This window comes from Mustela nivalis (assembly GCF_964662115.1).
Source record: "Mustela nivalis genome assembly, chromosome: 15".
In the NCBI taxonomy this organism is placed as follows: domain Eukaryota; kingdom Metazoa; phylum Chordata; class Mammalia; order Carnivora; family Mustelidae; genus Mustela; species Mustela nivalis.
Genome location: NC_139034.1, coordinates 59,983,625 through 59,991,643, shown reverse-complemented (window position 1 = coordinate 59,991,643; position 8,019 = coordinate 59,983,625).

Sequence of the window (8,019 nt, the reverse complement as noted above, 5' to 3'; positions counted from 1 at the left end):
GTTGCACGTTGAAATATAACTGACTTTTTCAAATAAAAAATGCTTGTTGGATCGATCATTATTGCCTTGGATCCTACTTCATCATTGCTAATGGACAACCTGTAAGTAAATTGACACAGAAATTAATTTACAAGTTGAGTGTTCAAAAATGGTTGTCATTGTTCAATGAAGCATTAGAAATATTTTAAGGAATCCTTAGGACATTATACTTACATAATTTGGTGAAAATGTTACTAACACAATGACATTTTTGCCTTTGCTTCTTATCCCTACAGCAAATTCAGCTTTTCCCTGGAGTAAAGGTAAGGACAGCATTGTTCTCAGACTTTATTTTCTCTTGATTTCCCCAGAAGCTGTGCTATGTCTGGAATTCCAAAGGAAAAAGGGCATTTTTGTTTTTCAAGAAAATTCATTTGCATTTATATACTTCAGATTAAACAATTTAAATATGTGTTTTTAGAGCTCATTTTAAGCCAAAACACACTGTTGATGCCTCCAGTGGTAAACATTTTCAGGAAAAGACATTCCCCTTGAAAACAAAGCTCCTTAAAATATCATGTGCTCTAGCTAATTTTACACCAAAACAAAACAAAACAAAACAAAACACTGTCATGAAAAAATACATATAAAATATTTGGTAACAATACTGAAGCCACCACTGAAGTTTTGTGGTGAAAAAAAGAGATGAAATATTTCCTTAGAATATTTCTAGTTGGTAAATGAGGACCACCAAAGATCAGGTCACTTGATTCTTGACACAAGATGGTGGTTAACATTAAACCTTTGAAAATATAACACACTACAGCAATATACAGTATTAAATCCATATATATATATATTATATATATATATATATATATATAATAGAAGTGATAACTTATTTATCTCCTAAATTTATATGAAAGATTAACTTAATTGCTTGTTTACTTGCTTGCATATAAAAGATTAAATATATCTAAATAACTCTATTGGTTTTGTTTTGTTTTTTTTATAAATACTTGACTCCCTCACAACATATGGATTATTCATCATGAATATTTACATGGATGGAGGGATAAAAGAAGAAAAGAAATTATGACAGTCTTAGAATATTATAGCTTTTACTCAGGATAAACTTTATCCTGAGTGATGATGATGATCATCACCTAGTTTTTCAACTACCTTGGAATTGGAAAAATATTATGAAAACTTTTCTATGAAGTTCCCGATTGTCAAATTTACTAAATGCCAGCACAAGTCTCTTATCAAATTGTCCAAAAGGGGGAATTTGTCCTAAATTTGCTTTGAGGACCCTCTGTGCCACCCCAGCACCCCCCCCCATGGCCCTTGACCTAGTTCATAGACACAGACTTCCCCAATCCTCACCCCTCCCCCAAGATGGGTCAGCTAACACCCGTAGTGTGCAATTTCAGGTCTGCCCAGTTCCTACACCAATCCAGAACAAGGCAAGATACAGTTGAGGAGCCTAATCCTCAATCTAAACCTGCCTCAATTTAGAAATCTCTAAAGTTACTCCAGCTCCCAGATCAAGGACCCTTGATCACTGCCCCCACAGTGATCCTTGACTCTCAGACTTCTACCACCAAGAATGGAGAACTAGTTAATGAATAACAACCTTTCTTTTGAAGATAAGAGACATATTGATGATAAATAGATGATAAATAGATATTTATCTTACATGTGCGTGAATATATTTTAATTAGCCTGAAGCCATCAAAGTGTTGCTAAAGCAATGAATTTCCCAGTTCTAAGAGAACTGGGACACTGGGAAATTCAGAGAAATGAGCCTATCATTTTGAGATTGCTTTTGTTGTCCCAGGCATTCAGTCCTAAAAAGAGGCAGGGCCAGGAAAACAAAAGTTGGAATCCAGGACACATTATGGGTGGGAGCCCTGGTAAATGGCCCTGTTTGGGGTTGTGACTCAGAGGTGTCCTTTCTTAAGAGTCAGAAGTAAATAAGCTCTCACAAGGCCTGAAACTCAACTTTAAATCATGTGCCAACAGCGTGCACATAGAACACCAGGGTCTCCACTGCCAACCCCCCACCTCCCAACCCCAGGGAAAGTTTTGTTGAAACCCTAGCAAATAATTTCTGCGGATAAGTTTTGGTCCAAGGCTTTTTGCTCCCCAGTCCCTACCTGTGTTTTCCTGCTTGCCAACCTCAACCCATCCTCTCCCCAGCAGGCTGATGCTTCCTGCTCACCAAACTTGGCCAGTGGTTGTGGGCCATCTATGGCCCAGGACGACACAGTAACTTCTCCACCACCTACTGAGCCACAGTGACACCCTGCACCTTGGGGGGGAGTCCTCCTTTCTGAATGTTGACCTACGTTTGGTGCTATCTCTCAGCCCAATAGCATTCTTCAGAGTTCTCTTAGTAGTTGTCATGGTAGCCTTGAAAACGGCTCTAAATCATCCTCCTCTTTGTCCATACCCTTGTGCAATCCTTTCCCTGAGAGTGTGAGCTGGACCTATTGCCTTGCTTTAATAAACAGAATACAGAATAGGTGATGAGATGTCACTTGCCATTTTAGCTTACAGAAATACGGTGAGTTTCATATTGGACACTGTCTCTCACTCTCTCGCTTGCTCGCTCTGAGGAAAACGAGATTCCAGGCTGTGAGCTATGCTATGGAGGAGTCCACATGGCAAGAAACTGATGTCTCTGTGGCCTGCCAACAGCCCTATGGGTGCCCTTGGAATTGTATCTGGGGCGGGGAGGGACACTGAGTGAGAGGGAATTGCATCCCCCTCCAGTCAAAACTGGAGATGACTACAGTTCCAGACAGCCCCTTTGTGGTCCTGGTGGAAGACTTGGAGCCACAAATAAGCCATCCTTCAGTTCGCCTCTACTGTATCCTCCCAGCCTGCCTGGTCTATGGCACCTACACCTCGAGGAGTATTCTCAAACTCCATTCTCACATCATTCGACCACTGTCTGGCTATAGAGTGGAATTAATTTTCTACCCTTCCCCCCATCCAACAATTCTCTTTACTTTCTCAGTAGGAGAAACCTGGTCTCGAGAAAGGTTCATAAATGTCTTAGTTCGTGAATGTGGAATTCCAGACATCAGGAAGTCAGAGGGAAAGGTATGCATTTGGATGGCAGTGAGGAGAAGTGGTAAATCTTCTCAGAAGTCCTGATATTATCATACCATATTATCAAGTCCATCAGAGGCCACACTGCCCAAGGGTAAATCCCTTCCCATTGCAACAACCAAAAGATTTTCTTTTCTCATGAAAACTCTGGAAGATCGTGCAGGAGTGTTGCTGCAATTTACATTGGAAATTAACTTACTGATTTGTTCATTTGTTTGGCATCAATCTTTCCCACTGTATCAGAGTAGGAAATAAGGGGGAGGGGCAAAAAACTGCAGTTTCGATCCTGATACATTCAGAGATAGGTTTATTATGTCATTTTATATCTTAACCATTCACGTTTTTCTATTTGATGATATTATAAGCTATTTTCTGAAAGAAAGTTTACTTTAAAATATAAATACTATAATTGCAAAATGGTACATTGCCATGGAAAACAGTATAGCAGTTCCTTAAAAAATTAAAACTTCTGTATTATCAAGCAATCCCACTTCGGGGTGTGTGTCCAAAAGAATTAAAAGTAGGTACCCAAAGAGATGTTTGCACACTCATGTTGGAGCTATTATAACAAAAATACCATAGACTAGGTAGCTTTTAAATAATAAGACATTTATTTCTTACAGTTCTAGAGGCTGTGAAGTCCAAGATCAAAGTTTACAGATTCAATGTCTGGTAAGAACCTGCTTCTTGGGGCGCCTGGGTGGCTCAGTGGGTTAAAGCCTCTGCCTTCGGCTCATGTCATGATCCCAGAATCCTGGGATCGAGCCCCGCATCAGGCTCTCTGCTCAGCAGGGAGCCTGCTTCCTCCTCTCTCTGCCTCCTTTTCTGCCTACTTGTGATCTCTGTCCGTCAAATAAATAAATAAAATTTTTTAAAAAATTAAAAAAAAAAAAAGAATCTACTTCTTGCTTCATAGACCACTGTCTTATTGTATCCTTACTTGGTGGAAAGCACAAAGGAGCTCTCTGAGATCTCTTTTATAAAGACACTAATCCCATTCATAAGAGCTCTACCTCCCAAAGGTCCCATTTACAAATACCATCACACTGGGGATTCAGTTTCAACATGTAAATTTCAGGGGCACACAAATATCCAGTCTATAACATATATTCATTCTAATGCTATCACAATAGCCAAGTGGTGGAAGCAACCCAAACAGCCATAGACGGATGAATAGATATACAAAATGTAGGAAACATGCAGATGATGGACTATATGGAATATTATTCAGTCTTAAAAAAGGAGGAAGTCCAACTCTCCTTGATTCAACAGCAGATTGTTAAATCTCCAAGTTTCTCCTTCTCCTCCATTTCTAACTTCTCTATTTCATACCCTTTTGGACACTCCCTTAGGATATTATAAGAGTGGCAGTAAGAAAGATGAAATTAAAGAAAATAGAAGTTAGGATGACCCAGAGATTCATCATAAATCATTTCCCACATGAAATCACAACTCCTAGAAGGAGAGCCTTACATATGATAGAATTGTTCTAATAAAAAATACTGCTGTGTTTGGTCCATGATTGAAGAGTAATTTACATAAATGTCAAGGGTGCACTGATGGAGCAAGAAAGCACAGGTCAGACTGCCTGCTTAGATTGGAATTCCTAATTCATTTTCAAAGTTGTGCCAGAGAGCTCTTGTGACAGGTTGAAGGAGTTTGCAGGCCACGTTATGCTCATTTTTTTTTTCTTTTGTTGATGCTGATATTAAAAAAAAAAATACATCAAAGGAGGAAGTATAAAAATTATTTAAGTTATAAGCAGGAGAGCAAATTCTTTAATTAAATCCTTAATTAAAATAGACCAAGGCATGAAGTAGCTGAACTACATTTCCTTTCTCAGACAGGAAAAAAGAGAGTGTGACCTTCCCATTTCTCATATTCTCTATAAGCAGAAAATAACTAATTACATCTTATATCTAATTACTCCAAGTCTATCTAATTTTCATGACTATGGGAGCGGGCATGGACTAGAACGAGGCACTATCAAGCAGTCATTGATACAGTTTCAAGTCTTAGATTCTTTCTTTTATAAGCATACCTCTAATTTATGAATTATTTTTCAGTTACAGAAACTGATAATATGTATAAAACAGGTTGAAAAGGTGGAAAGAATGTCTTAATAAAAATTTTAATAGGAACAGTGACCAAATCCAAACATTCAAATTTTGCTGCTTTAGAAGAGTAAATACATTTTCAAAAAGCCACATTAAGTATGGGTCCCAGCAGTGTACAATTTTGTCAAAACTCTTCAAGCTGTGCACTTACGCCCTGTCCATTTAACCATACCTAAAGTACACCTGAATTTAAAAGGAATTGAAAAAGCATCCTCAACCCTAAGCCCCATTGAAAAAGCATCCTCAACCCTAAGCCCCAAAGAGCTATAGTCACATAATATAAGAGAAAAATCTAAGAAAAAGAAATCCTCAAGCTGTTTGCCATTGATTGGTACAGTCACTTTAAATCTTTTTTATGCCCTTACTTCAACCACTATTTGATCATTGGATCTGTTCCTAAGGGAATGTGTGGAGAAGCAATTGAACCAACTCTTTCTGTGTTTTTCACACACCTTGTCCCTCAGCATTCATGATTTAAAGAATGCAAGGTAGATTTTGAAGGGTACATTCATATCAAGGGGATTACATGAAAGTAGTCACTTTTTTGTGGCTAAAAGGGCTTTTCTTTGTTCTCTTACCAGGGGAAAAGATTTGCTTTGGGCAAGCTCCCCATGGCAAACCTCTTTGAGGAATGAATTCTGAAGTGCATTCAACCATGTCTTCATGACCTTGTAGTTAAAGCATTTAAAGGGGATAGTGGGACATTGTCTTTCACCATCCTTTCTGTCTTTGATGGGTGATTTTAGCCAATCTGGGATTTTGATATACTTCTTAGGACACTTGAAAAAGTATCTTTGTAAAAGCTTTGTAAAAGATTCCACATTTACTAAGTAAACAACAAGGACAGAAATCCTTAATAAACGCTAAATTCAAAATCAATTCACACCCAAAAATTTTCAGGAAAAGATTCTTAAAATGTGATACATTTTTTTGCTCATATTTACAAATTAAGTTTACACAGTGCTTTACTGGTCAACTTACAGTTTATCAATAAGTGATTTTAAGACATAAACTGAAAAAAACCTCACATTTGTAGTAGTATGACCCAAGGCATGAGTAGAGAAAGTAAAATGAAAAAGAAAAAAAAAAAGTTGAGTTGAGCACAAGGTCTCACTCTGCCGCTTGTCAGGCTGCTCTCCCATCAGACTGACCTATGAGAGGAAGAAGTATCTTAAGACATCACCTGATCCTTTCCCACCATTTTACAAAAGGGGAAACTTAGACTCAATTTCTGTTATTTGATTAAGGTCCTTCATGAGAATCAAATAATAAATTGTTGAAAAGGTCACCTTTACATTTTCACTCAACTTAAGGTTAAACTTCAACTGAGTATTAGGATATCTTTAAAAAAAAAAAAAATTCTCAAAGTAAGAAAAAAACTCTTTAGACTGAATGTAATTACTTTAATCAAAGGTACAATCCGTGTAACCAGATAGCCTTGGGTCCAAATCCTAGTTCCACAACTAACCAGCCATGTGACTTTCAGTGAATTTCTGAGACTCTGTTTCATTTCCCATAAAATCATGAAAAACAAGTATCTCAAAGACTGTTGGTGGGGGGGGGGAGGGTGGCAAGTGAGATCCTATGAAATGAGGTGTCTAGTACAGGTAGTGGCACCCACACATAATATGTAAACAATATTGTATTTTAAATTCTAGATGAGGAACGTATATGTTTACTTTAAAATTATTTGGCTCTGCTCCCGACTCTTATGACTAGAATACCAAAATATAACTGAATAACTTGAAATGTCATTATCAGACCTATAAAAATTATTTCTTGAGCACAATGGTGGCAGGTACTGTGATGGTACAGAAAGAACCTGTCATTCTGTTTCTGTCCTGAAAAAGAAATCAATTCACATGAAACCAGTAGTGACCCATCAAAGTCTCATGTGATCAAGTGTTCTGTTGTGTTTAACAGTCTTAAAAGAAAACTTAGTTGACAAACTTAGTGAACTTAGTTGACAAAGTAGCAGCAGGATCTGAGAGGATTGACTCCAATTTTGAAAGAAGTTCTACTGTGGCTAAACTGCTGTCAAACAGCATCACACGCTATCGAGAATCATTCATGAAAGGAAGAGTCAAGTGATGTGGCAAACTTTATTGTTATCTTATTTTTAAAAATTGCCTCGGCTGCCGCAGCAGTCATCAGCCACCTTCCTGATCAGTCCGCAGCCATCGACATCTCCACCAGCAAAAAGATGACTATTTGCTGAAAGCTCCAGGGTTGACTAACATTTTTAGCAGTAAGGTATTTTTAAGTTAAGGTAATAAATTTTTTATATATAACACTATTGCACACTTCATAGACTACAGTATGCTATAAACATAACTTTATATGCACCAGAAAACTAAAAATTTCATTTGGCTCACTTTATTGGGGTATTTGCTTTATTGAGGCAGTGGGGGGGGGGGGGTCAAACCTGCAATATCTCTGAGGTATGCCTCAGCATCCAGAACCAAGTGCACAGAACGTGAGTGAAGGTGCTGGTGAAGATGGGAGAATGAAAGGGACCTCATCTGCAGGGGCTCCATGCGTAATGTATGAGGAGAAGGCTTGTGTAAGTAGGGCAAATCCCAAGCAGCAAAACAGTCATACCCCAAATGCATCCATATGATTCCTCATTCACATAACATTTTATATTTTTACTTAGCTATGAAGCAATTGAATGCTGACCTTTTTTCCCAGACAGGGAGGATAAGTACTATGCCCAAAATAGCCAGATTTGGAATTAGCACTCACACCCCTAGACCACATTTCTCATTCCTTTAGCCTTACGCTTTCATTATGTTCTTTAGAC